General features: G+C 38.6%; 1 long non-coding RNA gene across 1 annotated transcript in view; it reads left to right on the top strand.

The window, feature by feature from the left end:
* LOC120360512 (uncharacterized) overlaps positions 1–26,512 on the top strand; it is an 85,967-nt gene extending 59,455 nt beyond the window's left edge. Inside the window, exons 2-3 of the long non-coding RNA XR_005576988.2 lie at positions 20,739–20,782; positions 22,039–26,512. This is a non-coding gene — a long non-coding RNA (uncharacterized LOC120360512). The remainder of the gene's footprint in view (positions 1–20,738; positions 20,783–22,038) is intronic.
* Positions 26,513–26,723: the final 211 nt, after the last annotated feature.

Genomic DNA, 26,723 nt, shown 5'->3' with positions numbered 1-26,723 from the left:
ACAACTCATGAATCCAGATGCCCAGGCCTAAAACCTGAAAATATCCCTAATTCCTCACTTTTTTTCATGCCTCAAGTTGTATCATCCAAATATGCCCAGCCTCTGACCATCCCCAGCCATGTCACTTTGAATCAAGCCTTGATCTTCTCTAGCCTAGATTATTGCCTTCTAATCGGTTTCAAATAATTCTCCAGCCTGCACCCAGGTGGCCCTCCTGAACCATACGTCGGCTTGTCTGGTCTCTCTGCTCAAACGCCTCCAGTGTGTTCCAGCCTCAATCCATGCTACATCCAAGTGTCTACTGTGATCCCCGAGGCCCATGTGATTTGGCTGCTCACCATGCCGTTCTGTTTTCCCAGCCTGTCACTCCTCTCCTCTTTCCAGGGACACTGGGCTCCTGGTTGTCCCACAGGCAAGGGGGGCACGTTCCCACCTCAGGGATTTTGTACTCTCTGTTCTCTCTGCCTGAAATGCTTTTCCCCCAGAGAGCCCCAGGTCTCGCTCTCTTACCGCCTTCAAATCTCTGCTCAAATATTACCTTACCTGAGAAGCCCTCTCTGACAGCTCAGAATAAAAACCACAACCTCAGCACTCTCCACCCATTCACCGTCCTGTCATTTTTAACATTCCTACATCACTTGAATTCGTTATATTTATTTATTTATTTACATCTGTCAGTATGCAATGTGACCTCCTTGAAAGCTAAGGATTATTTTATTGTATTCACAGAAAACTGCCTGGTATTAGCAAAACAGTTTTTAATAAATGAACACTATCTTTCTGAAAATACTTTTACTAAAACAAAATGTATTCCCTTCCTGGAGTAATAAATACTTTATCAAAATTAGCACATAATTCCTGCCTCACGTCGTATGCAGAAATCTACCCAAAACCTATCAATGGCCTAAATGGAAGTGTTAAAACTGTAAAACTCCTAGACTAAAGCACAGGAGTAAATCTTTGTGACCTCTGGCTTGGCAGTGATTTTTAAGATATGGTACCAAAAGCACAAACAATCAAAGAAACATAGATCAAATTTACCTGATAAAAATTTAAAACTTTTGTGTTTTGAAGGACACTTTCAAGAAAGCAAAGAGACAACAGAATAAATGGGAGAAAATATTTGCCTATCATGTATTCGATAAGTGACACATCTAGACTAGAGAGAGAGAGTGAAGAAGAATCCTTACAATTCTACTACGAAAATGTTAGTAACCCAATTTAAAACTAAGCTAAGGATCTGAATAAACATTTCTCCAAAGAAGATACATCAGTGGCCAAAAAGCACATGAAAAGATGCTTAGCATCGTGAGTCATTAGGGAAATGCAAGTCAAAACCAGGATGAGACACCATTTCACAGCCACTAGAAATAGCTATAATAAAAAAGAAAGATAATAGCAAATGCTGTAGGATGTAGAGAAATTGAAACATTTATAAACTGCTGGTAGAGATGTAAAATGATGCAGCAACTTTGGAAACTAGTTTGGCAGTTCCTCAACACGTTAAACAAACAACGCAGCAATTCTACTCCTAGGTATCTATTCCAAAGAAATGGAAACATAAGTCCACACAAACACTTGTTGAGGAATATTCATAGCAGCTTTATTCTTAATAGCAAAAAAGTTGAAACAATGCAAACGCTCATCAATGGACGAATGCATAAATAAAATCCACTTAGCGGATCGTTAGCAATTAAAAAGAAGTATCGACACGTGCTACAATGTGTATAAATCTTTCAAACATTGTGCTGTGTGAAGGAAAGTAGTTTCAAAAGACCACATATTGTATGGTTCCATTTTTATGAAATATCCAATATATGTGAATCTATAGAGACAGAAAATAGATGAGTGATTGCCTAGGGCTGTTGAGGCAGGGGGATTGGAGATGACAGCTAAAGAGTACAGAGTTTGCTTCCAAGGCTATGAAAATATTCTGAATTGTGGTGATGGTTGCACAACTCCGAATGTACTAAGTGTCTGTTATTTATGAGTTTCTTGCTTATTGCCTTCCTCAGAATGTGAGCCTTATGAGAATAAGCACTTTATCCACTTCACTGCTGCTTCCACAGAGCTTAGAATAATAGTGCCTGGTGCATAGTAGGCCCTCAATAAACATATATTAAATACACCCTGGGTTAACAGCATTGGTAGAAAGACTGGAGATCAGCGATGTCAGCAGAGCATATAACTGGCATCTGGAATATGAACTCATAGTAAAAGCAGTATTTGAATATATGTTGAACAGAATAAATATCTTAGATGGAATCATTTTATTCATTGGCAAAAATAGTTTTTGTAAAGAGATTTCTTTGATAACGGAGAGTTTGCTGCATTATTAAATGTTGTAATGAAGAGTCCTCTCATAGAAATTGTTTTATCTACACACACTGGAGCCTCATCTTAATTTTAACTTTGCTAATTAAGTTATACAAAAAGATTTGCAGGAGGGATTTCAACGAAGCCCAACAGCAGTTCCTGCTTGGTACACGATGTACATTTGATTCTTCTTACACTTTGTAATGACTTGTAGATAACCAGCCAAATCATGCTGATTATATAATCCAGTGTTAATAATTATCTTCATGGAATTTATAGTCAATTTTCTAAGGAATCCAACTATCAGAGAAACATCTGTTTGTCCCTCTTCTGTGATTTGTTTCTTGCTTTTAATTTCACTACTGAAACCAAAATGCCATTTAAACTACTTTTTATTCAAAATTCCACATTGCTCATGCAATGGGATATTGGGCTGCCTCACCTAATGTAATGCTACAAAGCTATTTATAGCTGCTGCAGTATCTGAAAGACATAAAAACGGTTATTCCGGAGTCTGCCTTGAAAAAACAAACAGTAAGATGGCTGGTAAAGTTTGAGAACTGACTACAAGGTCAAAATACAAATATATTTACTACCTGAAATATCTCACACAATCCTTTATTGAGTTCAGAATTTTTTTAAATGAATTTCTCAGTAATCCCTAAACTCAAGTCATTTGAATCACATTTCTTTATTTTACAGCAATTATTTGCACTGGTCCATTTTGTTCCAGGAAAAGTAAATTTCTTCCCCTTCCCCTGTAAAAGGGCACTTCAAAAAAAAAATATGTAGAAATATCACACAAAAGAGAATCAACAGCAAACTCCATCTAGTTACTGTTAACCAGATTGGTCACTAATAGTTGGAAGTAATGAATGTTTTAAAAACCTATATTCATATTTAAAATATTTTGCAAGTGTGACCAGGCTTTCTGAAAGGTGCCTATTTTTCTATATTAAATGTACGGTAATTGAGAGAAACACAATCAAAAACATCTTCATGGCTCAGTAGTAATAAAAAACTGAGTATTTCCAATGAAATGGCTGTGTTGAAAGCTAGCTGTGTTTTGGTTTTCTGCTCTCTTGCTAGGGTTGCCATCCTAAAGGAAATATATTTACCTGGGCTTTGGGAAGTAGTGGGCTGGCCAGTGGCCCTGGTGGTGGCTGCAGTTGCGTGAATGGTCCCGCCGACAAGCTCTGCTCCCACTCAGACTCATCAACAATGGCGGTGGTTCTTTAGGAAGGATCTGGAGAGGAAAACACGAAAAAGGAGAAAGCTCAAAACAGAACTGAATATTAATCCACACCAACAGATTTAAAATATTAATGTAAAAACCAGTGTGGGAATCTAAAGTCCTACTCAGACTGTCTCCTATTTAGCTATTGTCCACTTATTCAAGCAACATTCAAATGAGAATCAGAGAAGCTCCAGTTTAAATCACTTCAGCTTTGTAAATACCAGGAACAGATGGAATAGAATACCTAGAACCCCTACTCTTTCTTCCCAGCTTGGCAAAAGACCACATGCTCCTGTGACCAAAATGATATTCTAAATTTTGAGCTATTGGGAGGGATTATCTATCTCTTTAAGATATTAAGAATTATACCTTGTCTACTGCTCATTTGCTGCGATGCTGTCGATTGAATTTGATGAGACTTAAATTTGAAAGTATTATTAAGTCACAGGCAAGCATCTTTTCTCTAGATTTAATATTCTGCAACCACACTCTGTGTCTTCTGCTTGAAGACCAGAGTCCTCTTAAGTCCCAAGAAGGACTTCAGTTCATGTCTTTCTTAAACTGTTTGCAAGATTTCTCTGACCCTTTTCTGACGAGATTTGCACCTATATTCCAGCTTTCTAAAAAGGCACTTTTAAACCCGTGATTCATTTCCTTCTCCGTCCTAGCTCCCGACAGCATTTTAATCTCTAATCCCTCCGTCTCAGTACTTCTGGAAGAAGGTAGACTTGGGCTGACCCACGTTCACCCACTGAGGTTCCCCACTGTCTAGTGGAAGCCCCTTACCTCGACAAAAGAAGTTTACTCTCCCAGCCATCACCCCGGCATTTCTGCGCACCGTGTACCCCATCTAGTTAGTTGCCTTGTCTTCTAATGTGAATACTCCTCTCCTCCACCTTAGAAAAAAACGTCCACATTTTGTTCCGTGTTCATTTTCATTGTACATGCTTTTTATCACCTTCTCTACTGCCCTACAACTAAGCGGGGAGAGTTAAACTATAACAACAATAAAACATAAAATTGGAAAAAGAATTACTTCTTCCTTCCACTCATAGAAATTGTACCTCAGAATAGCAGGGATTTCAGGAGAAAAAAAAAATTAATCTCATAAAATGCATTGGTATCAGGGGTGTGCAGGGAAGTTGAGGGGATAGATTCCTCCATCCTCTGATCTTCAAGGTCACAATTATTCCAAATTCTAAAAATAGATGTATACTCACCTGAACAGTTTGTGTGTTTAATCACTAAAATTATGCAATGTTCCTCTTTAATTGTAATAATGAATTTTGTCACAATTTTTATTTTGTCTGACAGTAAATGCTGCTGGACCAACATTTGGAAGTAATTAAATCTATTTATGTTATTTTATTTCCAATATTTCTATGTGGTTTTGTTTCATATAAGCAGAAGATAGCTTTTCTTTAAAAAAAAAAAAAAATCACTCTGGCCAGGCGCAGTGGCTCATGCCTATATTAGTCCCAGCACTTTGGGATCACCAGAGGTCGGGAGTTCGAGAACAGCCTGGACAACATGGCAAAACCAGTCTCTACTAAAAATACAAAAAATAACTGGGTGTGATGGAAAGCACCTGTAATCCTACCTACCTGGGAGGCTGAGGTAGAAGAGTCACTTGAACCCAGGAGGACGAGGCTGCAGTGAGCCAAGATCATGCCAGTCTAGGTGACAGAGCAAGACGCTGTCTCAAAAAAAAAAAAAAAAAAAAAAAAAAGAAAGAAAGAAAGAAAGAAAAAGAAAAAAAAATTATTCTACTAGTCTCAATCTTGTAATAAATGGGTTTAATCTATAACATTTAGAACTAGTTTTACTGCAATTCTTTTCTTTGTACCTTTTCTCTTTACTTCCAATGCTAATTTATGTTTGTTTGATAAAGCTTTTTGTATTTCTCTTTTAAATTTACCTCAGAATATTAACTACAAATGTTTCTAGTAAGATCAATGGTTATTTGATGTTTCTATTTCTTTTCTGAAACAAGACAGGGGACTTAGCTCACATTAACTACACGCTGAACAACAATCTGTTTTACATTAAAGGGTGTTCTGACTCACAAAGTGAGTTTGTCGATTACATTATCAGTTTTATTATTATATTTTTCCATCCAACTCCTTTCAATTTTATTTTTCTTCTTGGAGAAGTCATTAGGAATCTTTTTTCAATGAGGTCTGTAAGTATTAAACCCTATCTTCACACTTCTGAATTTTAAAAAATATTTCTCTTTTTATTGATTAATAAATTAGCTGGTGATAGCAAGGTTGGTAGCACTGAAGAAATTCAACCATTGTCTTCTGGTATCATTCATTGCCAATGAGAAGCCAGCTGTCAACTTAGGTTAAACTGTCTTTCCTTTTTGGTGGTCTCTTTTATGTGATTCTATTTCACTGTGATATATCTACATGAAGATTTATTTTCTCCTTATTTAAAAATTTTTGGCATTTTTTGGTTGTTTTTTCAAAAGGCATCTTTAATCTAAGGACATATATCTTTAATGAATGCTGACAAATTCTTAACCACCATTTTATCTAATATTACTTAACTATTTTTTTATTTTCTTTTTCTGAGAGTCCTGTTAGACCTACTTTAGAGCCTTTTGACCTATCCTCTATAAGTTCATAAATTTACATTTATATATTTTTTCCACAATAAATTAAGAATAGAAATAGAGAATATCTGCCTGTCTTTCTATATGTATGTGTATATACACATGTATGTATAGATACATAGAAATAGATGATAGATAGACAGATGATATATAAATAGAAGTTATCTGAATGAAATCGTCAATACTATCTCTCAATTTTACATTCCTTGTTTATGTATCCAATATAGAATTTACTTCAAATTTGTGAATTACTACTTTATTTCCAAGATTTCCAACTTATTGTAAAAACACAAGTGCATTTTCACTTCTGTCTTTTGCAATTTATTATTCTTGTTATACATGTTGATCTTTTATTTATTTCATTATGATTCATAAACATACTAAAATCTTTTCCAGCATTGTCCTATTATTTTGAATTTTATCTATAGTGAATTTATATTTCCATTGTGGTACCTTGGCTCTCTTTCTCAGCACTAGAATTCTGTTTTGTCTGGGTTGTTTGTTGTTTGAGACAGGTCTCATTCTGTCACCCAGGCTGGAGTGCAGTGGTGCAAACACAGCTCACTGCAGTCTTGACCACCCAGGCTCAAATGAACCTCCCACCTCAGTCTCCTAAGTAGCTGGGACTACAGGCGCATACCACCATGCCGGGCTAAAATTTTATTTTTTGTGAAGATGTGGTCCCATCATGTTGCCCAGGCTGATCTTGAACTCCTGAGCTCAAGCAATCCTCAGGCCTTGGCTTCCCAAAATGCTGGGATCACAGGCATGAGCCATTGCGTCTGGCCTAGAATTCTTTAACACAGTTTGAAATTTTGATTTGTAGAATCATCTGTAAAATATTTAATTTTATTGTGTGCAGTTCACCCCCTTTCTTGCTCTTTCTTAGTGTAAAGCATTTTTCTGGCATTCTAAATGACATCTCTGTAGCCTTGACTCCAGAACCAGTGTTACGGCGGTCACAGGAGCTTCTTGCCTTGCAATGGTATTTGGAATACTCTCTTCAGGGAGTGGCTTCTGCTGGTTTTTGAGGATAGAGTGGTGCCAATGTCTTCTTTCTTTCTGGGCACAGAGCTTCACATGACCATAGTCCCTGAGAGTAGCTGGAACCAGGATTTTCCCTCTTCTGTCACCAACCTGGGAGGTCCACTCCAGACGCTTTTCAAGCAGTAATCGCAATTTCCCACCCCTAATTTGCTTGAAGTATCTTTGGGGCCTGTTACCTACAGTGGCAAAAGTTTATTCATTCTTACACACTTTAGCCGTGAAGTCCAGTAGGAACCCAATTAGCTTGAGAACTTTGCATTTGTGTTTCTTTGCTGGTCTGCTAGGAGACTTATTTTGTTATTGAGCGATTTTCTCTTTGAGTATTTTTTTTTTCTGTCATTGATAGACATTAGTTTGTGTGGCTTCAATGACACAAGAGTTCAGAGCAGCAGCTCTGGAGTTAGGTTGCTTCAGTTCAAATCTCAGCTTACTCACACACCACCTAGATGAACCTGGGAACATTACTCCATCTCTGTTTATCTCACCTTCCTCAACTATAAAATGGAAATAATTATTGCTGTAAGATTAAAGGAGACGACACATACAAAGCATTAAAACACAGTAAGTAGTCATTGCATGCTAGTTATGATATTGAGAACACAATTAGGCCGCAGTCTTGACAGGGAAGTTTGATAGCACAGATATTCAGCCATAAAAAAGAAAGATATCCATCATTTGCGGCAACATGGATGAACCTGGAGGACATTATGTTACATGAAATAAGCCAAGCACACAAACACAAATACACTACTTCATTCATATGTGGACTCTAAAGAACTTTCTCTCACAGAAGTGAAGGGTAGGATGGTGGTTGCGAGGCTGGGAAAGATAAGGTGGAAGAGGGCATGGGGAGACGCTGGCCAGTGGTACAAAGATACAGTTAGAGAGGAGGAAAAACTTCTGGGTGCTCTATTAGTTCTATTGCACAGTAGGGTAGGATGACAATAGTTAACAATAATATTTTGTATATTTCAAAATAGCTAGAAGAGAGGATTTTGAATGTTCTTACCACGAAAAAATAATAAATGTATGAGGTGATAGATATGTTAAATAACCTGATTTGAAGTTTTACACAATATATATATGTGTATTGAAATATCACACTGCACCCCACAAATATGTACAATTATGCTGTGTCAATTAAAAATAAAAATAAAAGAAGAATTTGTTATGGAAAGCACAAAAGAAAGCAAGTACCAGAGGAAAAAACAATTACTTTTCTGATATTAATTTTTCTATCTTTCCCTAATGAATATGACCCTACATAATCTTTTTCTTCTATACTGCCAATGCTAGCAATTTTTTTTTTTTTTTTTTGAGACTAAATCTCACTCTTGTCTCCCAGGCTGGAATGCAATGGCACGATCTCAGCTCCCTGCAACCTCCATCTCCCAGGTTCAAGCAATTCTCCTGCCTCAGCCTCCCAAGTAGCTGAGATTACAGGTACCTGCCACCATGCCCAGTTAATTTTTGTATTTTTAGTAGAGACAGGGTTTCACCATGTTGGCCAGGCTGGTCTCGAACTCTTGACCTCAGGTGATCCTCCCGCTTCAGCTTCCCAAACTGCTGGGATTAGAGGCATGAGACATAGCGCCCAGCCTATGCTAGCAATTTTTATAGCTTGGTATATCATTTTTTAGGTACTTTCTATGTAATCTGATTTTCTTGTTTAGCAATATATTAGGAACTTATTCCTAATAGACTAAAATAAGACTAAAATAGTTGTTTTTGCTATTATTAATAACACTATTTGAATATTTGGGGACATACCATCAGGGTATTTGAAGTAGTATTCTTTTGAAAGTGACATAACAGGATATGTTTCAAGACTTATGAAACATACTGACAAAATTGTCTTACAAAACACTTTCACTTTTTATTTCTGTATCTTAACTTCAAATTCTCCCATCTCAAAATAGCTTGAGATGGGAGTAAATCCTGAGAGCAATGAAATGAAAATACAAGCAAAAGGAAAAATAAAATCTGAGGAGTTAGCACTGTTTAAAATCAATAATGCTTTTTCTCAATCCTGCCTATAGTTGCAGAAATACTACAGTGCTGGAGTAGTACTTAACAGCAATAAATCTATTTTTACGTGAAAGGGAAAAATAGTTACGTACTTAATTAAGATGTGAAATTCCTCCACTTTTCAAGTTAAGAATGTAGTGCGGCTCTGACCAATAGAACTCTGTGTAGTAATGGACCCATTTTACATCTATACTGCCTAGCATGGTAACCATATGTAGCTAGTGAGCACTTCAGACATTGTCCAATGCTACTAAATTGTTTATTATATTCAATTTTGAAGACTTAAAATTTAATCAGCCACATGTGTCTAATGCCTACCATCCTGAACAGCTCAGTAGACTCAGTGTTAATGAAACAAGCAAGAGATTGACGTCAATAGGTAGAAGTCATTTTTAAATAATAGATCTCTTAATGAATCTTAATAAATCAAATACATTAGTAATACAGTGATTTATGATATAAAACAATATTTAATCACTCTTTAATGTACCCTTTCTCTCCCCAAATACTTTATTTCCTCAAAATACTACACAGCAGTTAAACTGCTGCTCTTTCTGACCTATATTTTTAGAAACAAGAAGAAAGGAATGAAAAAGTAAAATGATAAAGTGGATTTATTAAGAGATTACACATTTCATCCTGTAGGTTATGTAATAATACGACTCCCAAACCAGGATAAAACTCACTTGTAGTATAATTGATTTATTACGGCAAATATGTCTGTAAAGTAGACTCACAGCTTACTTAGAGGTTAGGACTTCAGCTCAGGTGAGAAACAAGATAATCTAAAGCACCCTTGAAAAAATGTTCTTTACATCCACTATAAAATAATATATGGTACTAACGCTCAATAAATTTACCACAGACCCTTTTTCCTGCCAGATTGGAATGGATGATCACTTCTGAGGCTCTAGCTGTCTTCTGTTGAAACACCATGATGTGGGAATAGCATATCTGAATGGAAACTCACCAGAATCCCACTCAGAGGAGAGGTGCCCACGCCCTGGAGCCACAGAAACTGTGGACATTTGAAGAGCAACTGTCTTAGGCCCCTCATTCCACTCAGCCCATGGCAATGCCATCAAGTGGCAGGTCCTCTTTTCAGTTCTCTCTCTTTCAATTTCTCTCAGAACTCAGGAAGTTGAATTCCAGCAAGTCATGTGTTCATGCAATACTCCATTGTAATGTATATGGAGAAAAGTAATAGCAATAGAAATGGATAGAGAACTAAAGTCCTTGGTCCTAATTATGTACATTTCAGTTACCCAGAAAATCCAAATCTTCTCTTTCTTTAACCATACTGGTAATTAAGGTTCTAGACTATTCTTGAAATCACAAGAAAAATAGAGTATAAAGAATATTAATTAGCTCATCTCTGAACACAATAACTATCTACAGAAAGACTGACCAATTGGAAATATGTCCTAATTAAGGTGTCAACACAAATTGTCCACCATAGTCAGGTTGCAGAGTCCGTCTGCTGTGATGCATCTCCCTTCTCTAACTGTGTCTATTTTGGTCCCTTATGGAGTTTATCTGAATGATGCAGTTACTTCTGTGCTATAGCAGAAATAAATAAAAGCACTGACTAGTAAGTAAGCATTAAAGGATCCAGGGTGCAATATCTTAGAGGGCATCCACTAACCGATGCTTTCTCTCCCATACCTCTTTTTTTTTTTTTTTTTTTTTGAGATGAAGTTTCACTGTTGTTGCCCAGGCTGGAGTACAATGGCATGATCTTGGCTCACTGCAACCTCTGCCTCCCGGGTTCAAGCGATGTTCTTGCCTCAGCCTCCCAGTAGCTGGGATTACAGGCACACAACACCACACCTGGCTATTTTTGTATTTTTAATAGAGATGGGGCTTCTCCATGTTGATCAGGCTGGTCTTGAACTCCTGACCTCAGATGATCCACCTGCCTCAGCCACCCAAAGTGCTGGGATTACAGGCGTGAGCCATGGCACCCAAATTCTCTTCCATACCTCTAAGCAATTAAGTTGATAAGGGTTCTGGCGTCTTTAGAAGAAAATCAGAAAAGAATCCAAGTTCACAAAGAGCATGGCTAGCTAAGCAAGTCCATCTTCTAGGTTCACAAATAGCATGGCTAGCTAAGTGTCCTTAGACCTTAGTATCTGTACCAGAAAAAGGCAACCAAACCTGATACTAATACTGTCACTGTTGGTCTTACAGCTCAACCAAAAAACCTCCTATCTCTGTGACCTCTGGTAATTTACTTAACCTCTCAGAATTATACATCTGCTTAAGGGAGTCCTGATCTAAAATAAAATAATGTCAAATATATTAGGCAAGAGGGTAGAACACAAACAAATCTATAATTTTATTATGTAACACATTCTAAATAGCAGTATATGATTTTCTTAACTATCATATAAATATTTTTCTCTCTTTGACCTACTCATCCTTCAATTTTTCATTATGGACCTCAGAACAATAATATTAATATGATCAAAATGTACTAAGTACTTATAACTTACAAGGTCATGATCTTGACCCTCAGAAAAATATCTATACTCTTCATGTATAAGTCCTTTTGAATCCTACATTGAACCCTCTAACAAAAATACTTTTCTACATTGACTAGAATTGGTTGGTTCTGTATTATTTGATAAGAAGACTTGTGTTTTAATTTGATAATTTTTTTTTCATTTTGAATTATTATTTGATTTTCTTCCTGTACAATTCCATTCTGAACCAACAAATAAGAAAATTGTCTTGTTTGTTAATATTACCTAAAGACCAGGGTCCGGATGGGCTCGGGCTCAAACCTGTAATCCCAGAACTTTGGGAGGCTGAGGTGGGTGGATCATGAGGTCAAGAGATCGAGACCATCCTGGCCAACATGGTGAAACCCTGCCTCTACTAAAAATACAAAAAAATTAGCCAGGCCTGGTGGCATGCCCCTGTGGTCCCAGCTACTCAGGAGGCTGAGGCGGAAGAATCGCTTGAACCCAGGAGGTGGAGGTTGCAGTGAGCCAAGACTGCACCACTGCACTCCAGCCTGATGACAGAGCAAGACTCCATCTAAAAAAAAAAAAAAGACCAGGGTCTACAGCTTGTGTGTTTCTCCATTCTGCCAATGCTGTTGACTTCGTAATTCTAACTATTCTTTGTTTCTTCCCATTAGTCTTTGTGCTTTTTCATCTCTCTCGTGTGAGACTGCCACTGTACCACATTCGACATATGTTGCCTTCATTTCTCCTGTCATCATCCATAGCCTGAGAACTGAGACATTTAGAGAATTCCTTGTTATTGTGTGTCTGCCTTCTTCCCACAAGTCTTCTGCAACATGACTTTCTCTCCCCTGCAGTCAGAATACAGTGAGTAATCACAGACGACCCTTCTGGAATCAGAACTGTTCCTCTCACTGATATGCTGGAGAGTTTCCGGCTCTGAAGGGAATGCCTGGTTACGATCCCAGTTTGTTCTGACCATCATATGGTCCATGCTTTTGTACACAGACTGAGGCTGCAGATGGAAGGACAAAGCCTCATATTAACATGGACCCTCTAGTGGTTTTTGCATCATGTTGGACGTGTTTGCAAAGTCAAGTGCACCTTTATTTCTAAGTCCTTTTTCCTAAGCACTCAGAATGTGTTTTGATATATTATCATCTTTGTCTCCTACTTTCCCCACTTTTCCCTTTGAGGAGAGAGTGAGGGTGATACGTATCGATGAATAACACATACATATTTGCGTATCCCACCTCAGCCAAAAAACTTGCGATTGTTTCTCTTCCACATCCCTTTTCTGTTGAAGTCATCTAGTAAGATGATTTTTGCTTCAGGAGGCCCCCAAAATCTGTTGGTTGATCCAAGGAATATACTTTTGAATGCTTTCCATAAACCAGGCCATGGAGATTTAAAAAAAAAAAAAGTGTGTGGTGACTACATGAAGTCATTCACAGACATGTCACAGTCTGGGAAGGACACCAGGAATGCTGGAGTCAAAAACCACCATCAATGCTGTAGCGTCAGCATTAAAAGATCAACAGTGCAAACCCATAACCATATCTTACGGTATCCACTAACCAGTTCTCTCTCTCCCATACCGCTAAGCAGTTGAGTTGATAAGGGTTCTAGCATCTTTAGAAGAAAATCAGTTAGAAAAGAATCCAAGTCCACAAATTGCAAGGCTAGCTAAGTGTCCTTAGATCTTAGTATCTGTACCAGAAAAAAGCAACCAAATCTTATATTGATATTATCGCTATTGGTCTTTCTGGGAATTACAGCTCAACCCAACAACTTTCTATCTCTGTAACCTCTGGTAATTAAGTTAACCTCTCAGAATTGGTTTTCTCATAGACGTTACAAAAATTAAATGAGACAGTGCCTATGATATGCCCAGAGTAAGAGCTCGATAAATGGGTGTTGTTCCTGCGGATGCTGCTGACAGTAGTGATGGTGGTTTGCTATCTTCTACATGAGCAAAGGAACCCAGTGGCGAGGGCCAGAAGTTGAAAAGTAGAAAGGCAATGGGTTTTTTGTGCCTTGTCACCAATAACTCAGAAGTACTTGGTGCTCTGCTTGACAGTACAGAGGGTCAAAGGTGAAACCGCGCCAGGAGCTGGAAGGCGCAGGTGGAGGTAGAAGAGGATTAGAAGGCAGATCTGGGCAAAAGAGCATAATTCAAAGCCAGGTGAGCCGCAACAGCAGAATCCCTAGTGATGAGAGAGTCTTGGCTATCTCTGCTTATATTCTGGTGTCCTGCAGCTCCTCACTGAAGCCTGGATCCCAGGCTCAATCTGGGCGATCAAAGGAGTGCAGGACCCCTCCCTTCACTGCTTGGGCCCAAGAAGAGGGGAGGAGCCTCTATCAAAGCCAAGACGACTGTTGGTGTCTTCTACCCAGATGTGAACTTGGTAACAAATAGGATGTTTAGATTAGGTGGCTAAATGATTCTAGGTTTACCTAGCTCCATGTTGAGAATGCGTCCGACCACTCAGAGCTGGCAGGTGTCTGTGTTGTTGCAACAGTCCTCAAGAAGGAGGAGATATTATTGTGCACATTGAGCACAAAGGGCTGTGAAGGGCAGCTATGTTAAACCATTCGCCTCTGGTCCTGCAATTAGTCCTCCACAGAGCTGGGTCTGGGCTGAGGTCATCGTAAGCCCTTCCTCTGATCTTTCCTGTGGTGACTACTGTCCCTTCTTTAATTAAGCTTGCAATAATTTTTCCTAGGCTAACAAGAAAAGCAATCATTCAGGAGCCAATAAAATAAGGAAGCCAAGTCAAGAGGATGGTGACTATTTAAATATAAACCATATTTAGATATTTTAAACCAAGTAATGTGCTAGGAAAACATTTCCTATGCATGCCTTAATTAAGGAAAGATGCGGGAGGCTCTAAAATCCTGTATCTTGCAGTCCACTTTTACTTGAATAAACAAAAACCTCTTCTTAGCCAAGTTTCCTTAGTCAAGAAGCAGAAGCGTCATGTCAATGAAGTTAACTGTTAAGAACAAAGTATTTTAACTTCACATTGTCATTCAGGAAAGAATTTTGAGTACTCTTTTTAAAAAAATTGGCAGTTGTCATTTAATATATGATGTGATCTAAAAGCATATTATTTTTTAATGTTACCTAGGAGATTTCATCAGCTTCATGACACTCTTAATCTTTGGTATAATTGTCTAAATTGATAGAACATCTTTTATGAAACTGATGGAGGCACTGCCTGCCCTTTTATAAGTCAAGTAAACAGGTCTCTGAGTTTTTACTTCCTTTGTCTCGCTTGGAAAAAAAAAAAAAAAAACCTTCCTAAAACTCTCTCTGATAATGATAAAAGTGGCATCGGTTTAAAAGATAAGAAACACCAAAATTATTTTCTCTCTGACCTTTGTAGTTTCCAGGACAAGCAGCTTCTGTGAGCAAAATAATTCAAGCTTTTTTTTTTTTTTTTTTTTTTTTTTACAATGGATACCTGGCATTGTTCCCTAAGAAAAGTGTATATTGTTGCTGATAAGGAAAGTTATTAAGCCCTCATCTTTGCTCAGAAAACAATTTAACAAAAATAAAGTTGGGGAGTATTTTAAGATTTCTGAGGAAAAAATTGAAGGAAAGCTTGGGAAAAAATCATAGATTACATTATCTGCAGGTACGCACGTAGTTTTATACTCTGTGCCTTATTGAAACAATCTAAGACAGGTTTCAAGGTTAATTCTTGGCAGCCTTTTGATACAAGCAGCACATTTACATAGCTAAAGTTTAATGCGTTAAAAGTTTTGTAAAAAGAATTATTAGGAGAGTGGAAACTGAAAAATTACACAGTTGAAATGCTATCTATAATGTGTTGATCATGCTTAAACCTCTGAAACTGGTTTCTTACATTGAGGAGCTCAGTTTCTGATACCGTCTCATTCTAAACTTAAATGTGTATGTTTTTGGTTAAAAAAAGTTGTCAGCAGTTATTCCAAGAGGCAGCATACATTCAAAGACTAATTCACTGGTGATGAGTTCCCATCACCATTGTTTTTTCTGGGGTTTCAAAACAGACAAGCATGCGGTTGCAAAGTCTGTAACAACAATATGACACTGTTGTCATCAGTTCTTAAGGAACTATGAACGAAGTAGCTGTGAAGGCAAAGCAATAATAAAACCTCTTCCCTTTAACCAAAAAAGTAGGTATTGCTTTTGCAGTGTTTTTTGCCCCAGTTGGAGATACAGTATATAGTCAGGGAAAAGGCATGAAATATATTAGAGCCACATAAAAGGAAGCATACATTTATAAATAATAAGATTCATTAAGGAAAATAATAGAACAGGCAGTAATAGTCATTAACTCTAGAATTCATAACTCCTCTGATTTCTCATTCACAGTAAGCTTTGTGGTATGCCACAGTTTTTAATAGTCTAGCAGCTTTTTTTATTGTTCTTTTAAAAGATGATTGGCTTTGAATGCTAGAATATGCAAATATACATAAAAGACTGACTTTACTGACCATTTCTTTGTGTTTGGGTATATATTTCTGTATGGCATAATATTTCCACTTGCACTGGTTTCCTGGCATGAAAATGTTTATTGCGCTCATTAGCTAAGAGGGTATCGGCACCGGTCCAATGAACACAGATCTGCCTTCTGATTTCAGCCATTAAATTGCAATGGGATTCACAGGCTTAACATTGTGGGTGTGAGAATAATAAAATGGAACTCCATCTTTAGCCCAGTTACCATGGATGCAGTTAAAGGTCATAGTGGCAGCTGCTAACTAGTTGCCTTTTGAGCTGTGTTTCCCCTCCTGCTCTGTGTTTTAGAGCACTTTCCTTTCTATGGGTCTGTTGTGGAATACCTTCACCTACTTTGGTGACACACTAACCTCTTCTTTAAGACAATGGGCTCCCTCTTTTCGAGACAATGGTTGCCATGGACCTTCTCTTGTATTTATGTGTCATGGATATGATATAGAATCGGAAGGCAAAAGCCTTAATAAGAATACAAATTGTGGTTGCTTCTGCATCCTGAATTACTTTCTCATTTTCTGCACCCCGGTCTACATTCCCAACCAAAAAGAAAAAAAAAAAAAAAAAAAAAAAAAAGAGTATAGTAAATTCCCATCTCCGTTTAAACTGGTAATGGGTTCAGGCACTGATGCATTCACAACGTGAAACATCAACTTCTTCTTCATTCGGCCCAAAGTCCTAGGAGTTAATTCCCTGTACTGCATGAGGTGTCAGGGTAATTACCGCTGATCAGCCCTATTTCTCCCTGCACTGCCCGCTGCCCAGGCCCCCTGTTTACTGATGCACCACCACAGCATCACGGCGCTTTCATTCAGGCAAGCTTCTTAATCGAAACGGTTTGGACAATGTCGGATTTTCAAAGAGAAGTGGGGGAAAAAAATTAAAAGTAGCCAAGCAAAATAAAGTGCATGGTAAGAAAACTGAAAGCGGTACAAAATATTTCCTGATGTCAACACTTCGTTTCAATAGATCTTAAAACTCCTATTCATTTCCAATGAAGGTTTGCCATGGGCAACCTAACTGCATGATCATATTTGGAAATATTTGGGGAAAATATAGCTTTAATACGCCATTTTGGAAAAAGTATTCTTTTTTGTTCTGTTTAGAAATAAATCCCAACCGTGTAGCTATATACGCCAGAATACCAAAAAAATAAAAAAAAATAAAAAAATAAAAAAAAAACCTTACCAAAAAAAAGTTGTACCCCTCTGTTTTAAACATACATTTATATAACTTGTCATTTCATAAAAATGAATTAAGTATTATATGAGCCAAATGTTTCAATTCCACACAAGAGTGGTTTCTGGGACTCTTGGCAGGATGCCACTATATTCATTTTTATTTCAGACACAATGTGAAGTCTTTAATTTTAATATACTTTGTAACTATAATGGTTATAAGGCATATACTGTACTAATTCAGCCTCATCCTTTCCTAGTCCTGGGGAGATTTCACTGAGGAACAGGAAGAGTTGTTGATTTCATGTCTCTTTCGAACTTTAAAATGTTGTGGAAGAGTGGCCTGGGGTGCAGGAGGGCAGGAAAGGGAGCGAACTGGTCATTGGGCAGTCTGGGCTCAGTGCCCTAAATGCTGGCTGTGGAGTTGGCTATCATCCCTCTTCGTCCCTGGTCTCCGAATTCAAGTGATGGCCAAGTAGAAAGGCAAAGAGTGGAAGGCTTCGTTGCCGCCTGGGGCTCTTCCCCAGCTCCTGAGTTCCTGCTCTGGCAGCTCTTCAGCTGAAACAAGAAGAGTATTGGCGAGTCAGCTGATGGGAGCCTCTCTGTCACTGCCCCGTGTGATGGCCGCGTGGGCACGGGCCAAATTCTTCTTCACAGCTCCTTTATTCTCTGAAACCCCACTGGCCACGAGTCAGAGAACCAAACAGGGACAAGAACACTGTAGGAGAATCTGGCCCCGTTTAATCCGAGCTACCCTGCCAGAAAAAAAAAGAGAGGCTGATCCCCAGTAAGAGGGAACAGAGTGGCACCAACAAATACATATGTAAATCTATTAATCCCCAGCGATCGTCCTGAAGTTTCCGGGTGACCTCGGCAGCAGAGTGGTATTTCTTCATTAAAGGGGCTGGGTGGAGGTGGCGAGAGAGAGAAGTAATTTTCATAATCTGTACGACTGTATTACTGGGAACACCAGAATAACATGTTTCAAGCGATCATGGAGACTTCAGCTCTGCTCTTCCTCTGCCACTCTCCTAATCAGAGAATTTCTTCCTGTGCCTTGTTTACTGTTGATATTTTCTGGCTGATTGGAGAGGAATGACATTTTGACAATTTACTGTAGCAGTAAGCACTGTACAAACAAAAGGTGCTGATGAAAACTGGAACCCATTATTATGTAAATGATGGCTGAGTAACACAGAATCCATCTCCCAGTCACCATCATTGAGACCAGTTTTACTCAATGATAATAATTTTCATGATTGCAGACTTCAGAGTGATCAGAAAGATGCTTTCGCTGTTGCATTTATCTACTGCTAGTACTTGACCCTTAATTAAATTCTGAAACTTTTTTATATAATAAAGTAAAATACAGCTGACACTTCTGATCAAACAAAGAGGCTCAAACACAGATCCACCAAATAAGATAAAGGTATTTCAGACTTACCTCACTGTATTTATAGTAAACATGGATTGTACAGTGTATTTTGAAAAGGAACTGAAAGTTTAAAATGCAGATGTGTGTTTTCAAGTAATTTCAATTCCGTACTTCGACTCTGCTCTCCTTAAATGATGCTGAATCTCTGCAAGCTCATCTTGGACACGTCATAATATAAAAAAAAAAAAAAAAAAAAAAAAAACTGCTTAAAAGACATTTAAATGTGCTCTGAAAATAAGTTCTGTGGATTCTTTAAACCTTCTGTCTTAATATCTAGACTATTCAAAGTGAGTCTTCAAAACTATGCCACTTATGAAGATCCACACAGCTTAGTAAGCTATCGCATCGAGTTTGTAAAGGAATATTTTCGTCATAAATTTGTTCTTGTCTTAAAAAGAGAAAGCCGAGGCAAATTTTAAAGCAGCATTTTGACTTTAATGAAAAATTGATTGGCTAAAACAGATGTCAGACTGAAACTACAAAGAGCTCAGGCAATATGCAGGTATCAGCTGTTTTTTTAAGAATAGCTGACAGTGAGGAGACTTTGGCTAATGTGTTCTTATTCCCTTTAAACCCTGCCAATGCTCCAGAGCATTTATTTACCTTGGAGTTTCCTCCCTCTTTCAGGGCAGGAAGAAAGATCTTCATTTTGAATATATTAATCAATACAAGTCAGCTTAAAGGGGCAACAGTGTGAACCCGGTTTTTAATATTTCCTTAGATATAACCCTTTCTAACCAGGCGGCTCACAGAGCCAATGAGCTAAGAAGGTAATTACTTAAGTGGATTTCATGAAGAGTAGAAAGATGATTGTGCCACATTAAATAACAATTGTGTCCTTAATGATGTGTTGGGCTATAATGCAAACATCCCTACCATCACAGGCAGGCGCTCCAGAGTACCTTTCTAATGACTCCCGTAGTTCCCATCCCCCTGCCAGGAAGTGAGGCTTTCAGATCCTATGTAAACACTAAGTGAGCTGGTATATTTTTTTAAACTGCAGTGCCTGCAGCTGCGTGGTCATTGATAAATTGGCTATGAATTGCTGAAATACTTCATATGAATATAAACATTGTTGTAGCTTTGTAGCTTTAGGAAAGACAGAAATGTACTTGACTTGAGAGAGAAGACTGTAGTTCCATAGCACAGCCTTCCAGAAAGTACCTTCTTTGTTGTGTGTGAAGGCTCTATTTTCATGAAATCCAGCGAGATGGACTCAAAAAAGTGTGAGGGGGTGGGAATGCGGTAAGAAAATTCATTATTTTTAAAAAATTAAATATCGAATAAAATGTAAGTTGGCATTTAAGTATCTGTCTTAAATAGAAACAGGAAATAATATTACAGCATATTAGATGTTACTGCTTCAGAATGTGTAGTATTCTGAATGTCCATGTCCACTCCATTTAGTGTAGAAACGTTAAAGAAAGACCACCATGATAAATATCCAATAACTGAGTTAGGATTCACATTAGCAGCCACCTAAACGTAGAAGAATTTTCACCATAATATAAACTGGAGACATGAAAAGGATAATTAGCCCATGGCTATAAACTTTTCTGTCTGCCCTTGGATGCTGTTATAATGACTATTTTCCCCGTAGCCCACAATAGTATCACTTCGTGGACGTGCATATTGAATCTCTAGTCATTTACTCTCTGATGTTAACATTAATAAATATGAATTTGAGTAACACGATTCAAATAAAATGTGCAGTCCAAACGCTGAGAATGTACTTTACACTGAATTTTAGCAAGTTCTTTACTGTTATACCCATTTCAGAGAACAGAGAAATAAGATGCCTAAAATTGGAAAATGCTTCCAAACTTTGAATGTAAGCTACATTGTGGGAGTTGAAATGAACAAACCTCTTACTTATTTTTTGTTTGTTTTATTTATGGAATGAAGACATTTGGAGAACTGATTCCTGAAACGAGACTCCTGGGCTGGAGGTAAACCATAGTCTACCGTTTATGTTGACAGATACTGTGTTTTTGGTCCTAGATCTGAATTTTGAAATGACTTGTCACAAATTCAAATTTAGCAATCATGAGTGAAGTACCCATCATGTGCCAAGCATCTAGCTTTGCCGACACAAGAGCGCTTACCATATCTGAGCATGGTAAGGTATAGAAGTCCCTGGGTCCTGGCCTGACCTCATCAGGCACTGCCAAATTTGATGCCTCCTTCCTGCTCACAGCAGTCCTTTGAGATAGGATATTAAATGCCACTGAATAGCCGCATAACTCACCCACTTTGTCAGAGTCTGGGTCTATACCAGGTCTGACAGACTCCAAAGCAAGCCCTCTTTACAGCATGTCTGGGATCTAGTGGGTAAGACCAACCTGTCAATGCCCAAGTGCAGATGCAATAATAGAGCTTCAATCAATTATTGCAAACCCTCTTGACGGATGCCAGACCCCATCTAGTACAGATGTTAACAAAGGCTATTTTTTACCTCCAATTTCCTTTCTTTTCTCCTTCATCACCCCCAGAGTGGAATGGAGCGATCTTGGCTCACTGCAACCTCCACCTCCCTGGTCCAAGCCATTCTCCCACCTCAGCCTCCTGAGTAGCTGGGATAACAGGCACCCATCATCATGCCCAGCTAAGTTTGGCATTTTTGTAGAGACAGGGTTTCACCATGTTGGCCAGGCTGGTCTTGAACTACTGACTTCAGGTGATCTGCCTGCCTTGACCTCCCAAAATGCTGGGATTACAGGTGTAAGCCATCGCACCCAGCCCCAATATTCTTTCATACTGGACACTGTGTAAGCTAATTATTCAGCAAGTATTTTGCACTTAACTCTAAATAGGTAAGTATTTTGTGTCCATGTGTCCAAAAGAGAAATAAAGTATGTAAAGTATTTCCCCAAAGCTATGATAAATGAATCCCACAGCTAGAAATGGCAGAAAAACCATGGACACTTCCATGGGGAGTGGGTGTCTGCCTTATCTTGGCACGATGCTTGGTCCTCCAACATCATTTCAGTGACATTGTCAAATGAGAGAAACCAGGTCTGGTGCATGGGAAATAAACTGCCTCAAAATATCTTGAATGCATGTTTTAGGGGTGAAAATTCATTTGAATAAGAATAGCTAGTTATGGTTTATTACATGCCAGCCACTGTTCAATGTGTTTGATGTATATTAACTTCTAAAACAATTCTGTAAGTTAGGTACTATGATTTCCATCTCCATTTTACAGATGAGGAAACGGAGCCGTCAAAACGGAGTGACTTGCTTGAGGCCATGCAGCTATGAAGGGGAAGACCAGGATCTGAAGCCAACTGGGTCTCCCAAGCCTGAGCCACTGAACCATTTTACTTCTTGGAAAAACGTAATAGTCACCATGGCCCACCTAGGCCACGGACAGCATGGAGATAATGAACTTTGATCAAAAACCTATGGTGTATTGACTGAGCATTTTTTCTTTTAAGACAATATATTTGGATGTCTTTTGCATGTACAGAATTCAAATTATTAATAATGTCCACAACAGTTGCCCTGTATTTTTATGCTGAAATACAATAAAATGTCAACTACATTCCAGTGGCCTTTATACAGTACACATTATGTTTAATGTCGTTCTGTATTGCAGCTAAATTTATTATCTAACTTGTTTATGCCAATAAGCTGATGCATATGAAAGATGCCTGCAAAAAAATTATCTTCTCAAAACACTTCAGAAAAAGCCATAAAAGTATTATGAGAAAATATCAGAGGAAGATATAAAATTGAGGGGAGGTGAAGTTATGCTTTATAGCACTTGCTCACGATATTTGAGAAAGTAAATATTTCTGTCCTTTAAATGATTTCTGAATTTCTCTAACAGTGCTGCTCTATTTTCTCAGTCAACCTTGCTGGATAGCTCAGTTTTCCTTTGCAGTTTGCAGAGAATGTGGCGGGAATATAGGCCTGTTTTTTCTCTTTCTCACGTAACACTGCAGAGGTCATCTCTCACCTCCAGAGTTGGCCTTGTCTCTAGTGCCCACATGTGCTCTGTGGCTCAGAATGGTCTACAGGACCTTCCAAATCCAAGCACAGGGTAAAGGTTTGAAGTGTATATTTCTCATTTTGAGTACATATTTACTGAGCTACCAGCGCTGTGCACACATCGTTCCCTCCATGGAGCATGGTTGAGAATTCCCAGAGAGAAAATTCCCTTTCTCTTAACACAGTGTGAGACAGCTCCCTGGCTGATAGCCCCCCAAGGCAAATGTGATGACAGGCACCTTCAAGATTCTAACAAGAACCCTGGGCTCTCATTGCATGCATGACATCAAAAGCACTTTTTTTCCTTATACAATAGTTCTACTGGGGCTCTCCAGGCTGCAGACACAGAACTGGAGCTTGTGGGGCAGGAGATTGAATAAGGATACCTATAGGGACCCACATGGAGGAAGGGAAGGAGATGAGGCAGGACTAGAAGGGAAAAGGCAGCCTCAACAGAGTCCAGCTGATCTTGGGGAGCTCTGGAGACTCTAGATATAAAAGCCTTTCCATGCGTTCTCCAGTTGAGGCAAGAGGGTCAGGTCTTTATTCCCTTACACTAATCAATGGCTGATACAGGATTCCCCAAGAAGAGGCATGAGCTTGAGTCAGGTTGCTCTCTCCAGCCAGGGATGCCTTCGGGAGAGGCTGGCGGCTGCTCTGCTACCACCATGCCCAGCAGTTGATGAAAGGACTGTTTTGAGTCCTAACGAGATGTGGAGAGCCCAACACAATATCCACTGAACTCTCTCTGTCTTACCTTAAATCTAGAATCATGTGCCATTTATATTATCAAATAGAAAGCAAAGAAATCCAGAGAACTAACAACTCTCAAAAAAGACAGGATTTTAGAGGTACCCAAGGTTAGTGTCCCCTAAGGTAGAAATTACTCCTACAATGCCCTAGCAGTGAATCATCTCTTTGCACACCTCTAGAGAAAGGAGTTGATCACTGGGAACTTCTAGTTGTAATGTGGTTTTTACTTGTATCTTCTAGGTGGAAATTGCATTTTGATAACAGTGACTGTATTGACAAATTACTGTCACTGCATTGAAACTAGGAAAGAGTTAGTGAGTTTGTGCAAACTAATTTGGACCTGCATCTGAAATAACGGAGCAGATATTTATTCACTTCCTTCTACTTATTTTACAGATATTTTCCACTAGACAGAGTTATCTTTTTAAGATAAAAGTCGGATTAAATTTCTTTAGACTCAGCGCTCTCCACAACTGGAAAGTAACTCATACCAGTCACCCTGCCTATAAGCCTACTTGGTCTGGAGCCTGAACTCAGGTCGGCCCTCATCTCCCACCCACCCCTCACCCTTCAGCCGCTTTGCCGTGGCCAGGTGGGCCTTGCTGGTGCTCTGCAGATGCCCCCACCTCATTCTGCTACAGGACTTTGCACTTGATGGGAAGCGTGGCTTGGTGCTCTCCCCTGAGACCTTTGTAAGTTTCCACTCAAATGCCAAATTATCGGAAGAGCTTCCCTGCCACACCCCATCTCGTGAGTCTCTTAACCCCTCGTGTTGCTTGCCTTCTCTTCACAGCTCTTATTAATTTCTAATAAGGAAGATATATGTCTGTATGTTTCAGTGTATGTATGTTACACATATAGTATATATACACACATAAACATACAGATGTATGTATACATATGCACACATACGCATATATACACATTCACATATATATGTGTCTGTCTCTCGTTAACCTTTTAACAATGAAAAGGTTAGGGCCACTAACCCTACTCAGTCAAAAAGCCACCTACGACTTTGGACTCCCCTGCAATGTAACTACTAACAGCCTACTGTTGGTCAGAAGCCTTGCTAATAACATAGCCAATTAACACATATTTGGTGTGTTATATGTCCTATATATTGTATCTTACAATAAATAAAGCTGGAGAAAAAGAAAATGTTATTAAGAAAATCATAAGGAAGAGAAAATAACGTTTACCATTCATTAAGTGGAAGTGGAGCATCATAAAGGTATTCATCCTTGTAGTCCCCACGTTGAGTAGGCTGCTGGGGAGGAGGAAGGGGAGGAGGGGGTTTTGCTGTCTCGGTGCAGAGATGGAGGAAAATGCATCTGTAAGTGAACCTGTGCACTTCAAACCTGTGGTACTCAAGAGTCAACTGTGTAATAAAAATGTGCGTGTGGTATCGAACCCCTACCTCTCTAAGCTTCTAGAACAGTTCCTGACACATAGCAGCATTAAATAAATATTTGTTGGGTGAAGTCATAAATAAATGACGTCAATGAACAAATAGAAGCTTGCTTAAAAGGTATGGATAATGTACTTTATAAGTTACTGAAATTATTAAGATGGGTATGAGAATAAATATCAGCTAAAATAAAATAATCTAATGAATGGAAATAAACATGTTTTCATACTGAGTTATAGTCAAAGAGAACAGCATTTTTATCACAGTTCCTTTCCACACACCTTGACCACTGGGATCATGTTTCATTCTGGTTGTATTTTCCAAACCCCCATCACAGTACCTTAAATTATTAGGTACCCACTTGATGTTTGTTGTATTTCATTGATTTAGTCTATTTAACCTCATGATCAAGACAGAAGACCACAGTCCCTGATGCTGTTATGAATGTAGAAGGCCAGTGTGTTCCAAGTGTCAGTATGCCTTTTTCTAGATCATCTTTAATACTATTAGACTAGTGTACCAATTTCCCTCAATATGTATAAGTAGACTTGTGAAAACAACATTCAATATTGTGTTGTTATTTAAGAGGATTTGTTAATTTTCATAGGAATGAAAGGCCCATTGAGTGGAGCTCAGAAGCACTAGCCCATCACAACATTTTATGGGTGTACTCTTCTCGGCCCCATCATGGCCAGAGGTGTTGCCTTCATGCTCTACAGGACGACTCAGGACACGCTTGGCTGTGGGAGGGAGGCACGTGGGGACTCTGGCTGGGTTCCTGTATTTTAGATTGGTAAACCAGTCATTCAATCTCCTTAGGAGAAACTGGTATCGTGTGTCTTGAAGCAAATATGACTGACTCTGACATTCCCCTTTTAGGATAAACTGTTTCCCTAGAAATGCTCTCCATCATTCTCGCCACCATGACTTTGGGACACGTTGACCATGAGGATGAGCTGGTCAGTGATGGACAGGAGTCCATAGTAATAAGGACACTGATGCGTAAATATTTGAAATATCCAATAGGAAGCATTTTTACTGTGAAAACATGATCCAGATCTCACCGAGTTCAGGCCAAGGCTGCTATCAGTGACTTTTTGGCAAAGAAAAACAAGGAAGAGGAAAGAAACAGAGAAACAAGGAATGCGGAAGAAAGCAGAAGCCACAAAACCAGCAGCAATATGCCCTGTGTATTCTGTTTCCTTGTAAAGCTGTGACGCATGTTAAGGAGACACTTCATTTTTTGAGGGTTCATGCTCTTGTTTATACTATAATAAAAACAACCGTGTTCTTTCTAAAAATTTAGGCAATGCACTCATGCACATAAAAGTAAAACAAAATCACCTGTAATCCTACCATACGCAGATCAGCACTTACTGATCTTTTCATAGGGATTCTAAAAATATCCTTTTCCCTATAGAATACAGTTAACTTCTGTTACCTAATAACTAACTGTTAACCGTTTTAAAATTCTGCAATTTTGTATTATGCTAGAAAAAAGGAGCAGTCACTCTATGTGGTATTTCTGTATATTGGTTCGTTCATTCAATAAACATTTTTAAAGTACCTGCTATGTTCCAAGAAGTATGCTATTTGCTCGTGCTATAAAATGAAAGACATCATTCTTGTTCTCAAGCAGTTCAACGAGAAATGTAATTCACAGTTCAGTGAATTATAATTCAGTGAGTAGAAGCATCTTGCTTAGCTAGAGATCAAGATTTTCAAAAGACATA

This window comes from Saimiri boliviensis, chromosome 1 (assembly GCF_048565385.1).
Source record: "Saimiri boliviensis isolate mSaiBol1 chromosome 1, mSaiBol1.pri, whole genome shotgun sequence".
NCBI lineage: Eukaryota > Metazoa > Chordata > Mammalia > Primates > Cebidae > Saimiri > Saimiri boliviensis.
The sequence above is the reverse complement of the archived record's forward strand: the minus strand, read 5'-3'. Positions and strand labels throughout refer to the sequence as shown.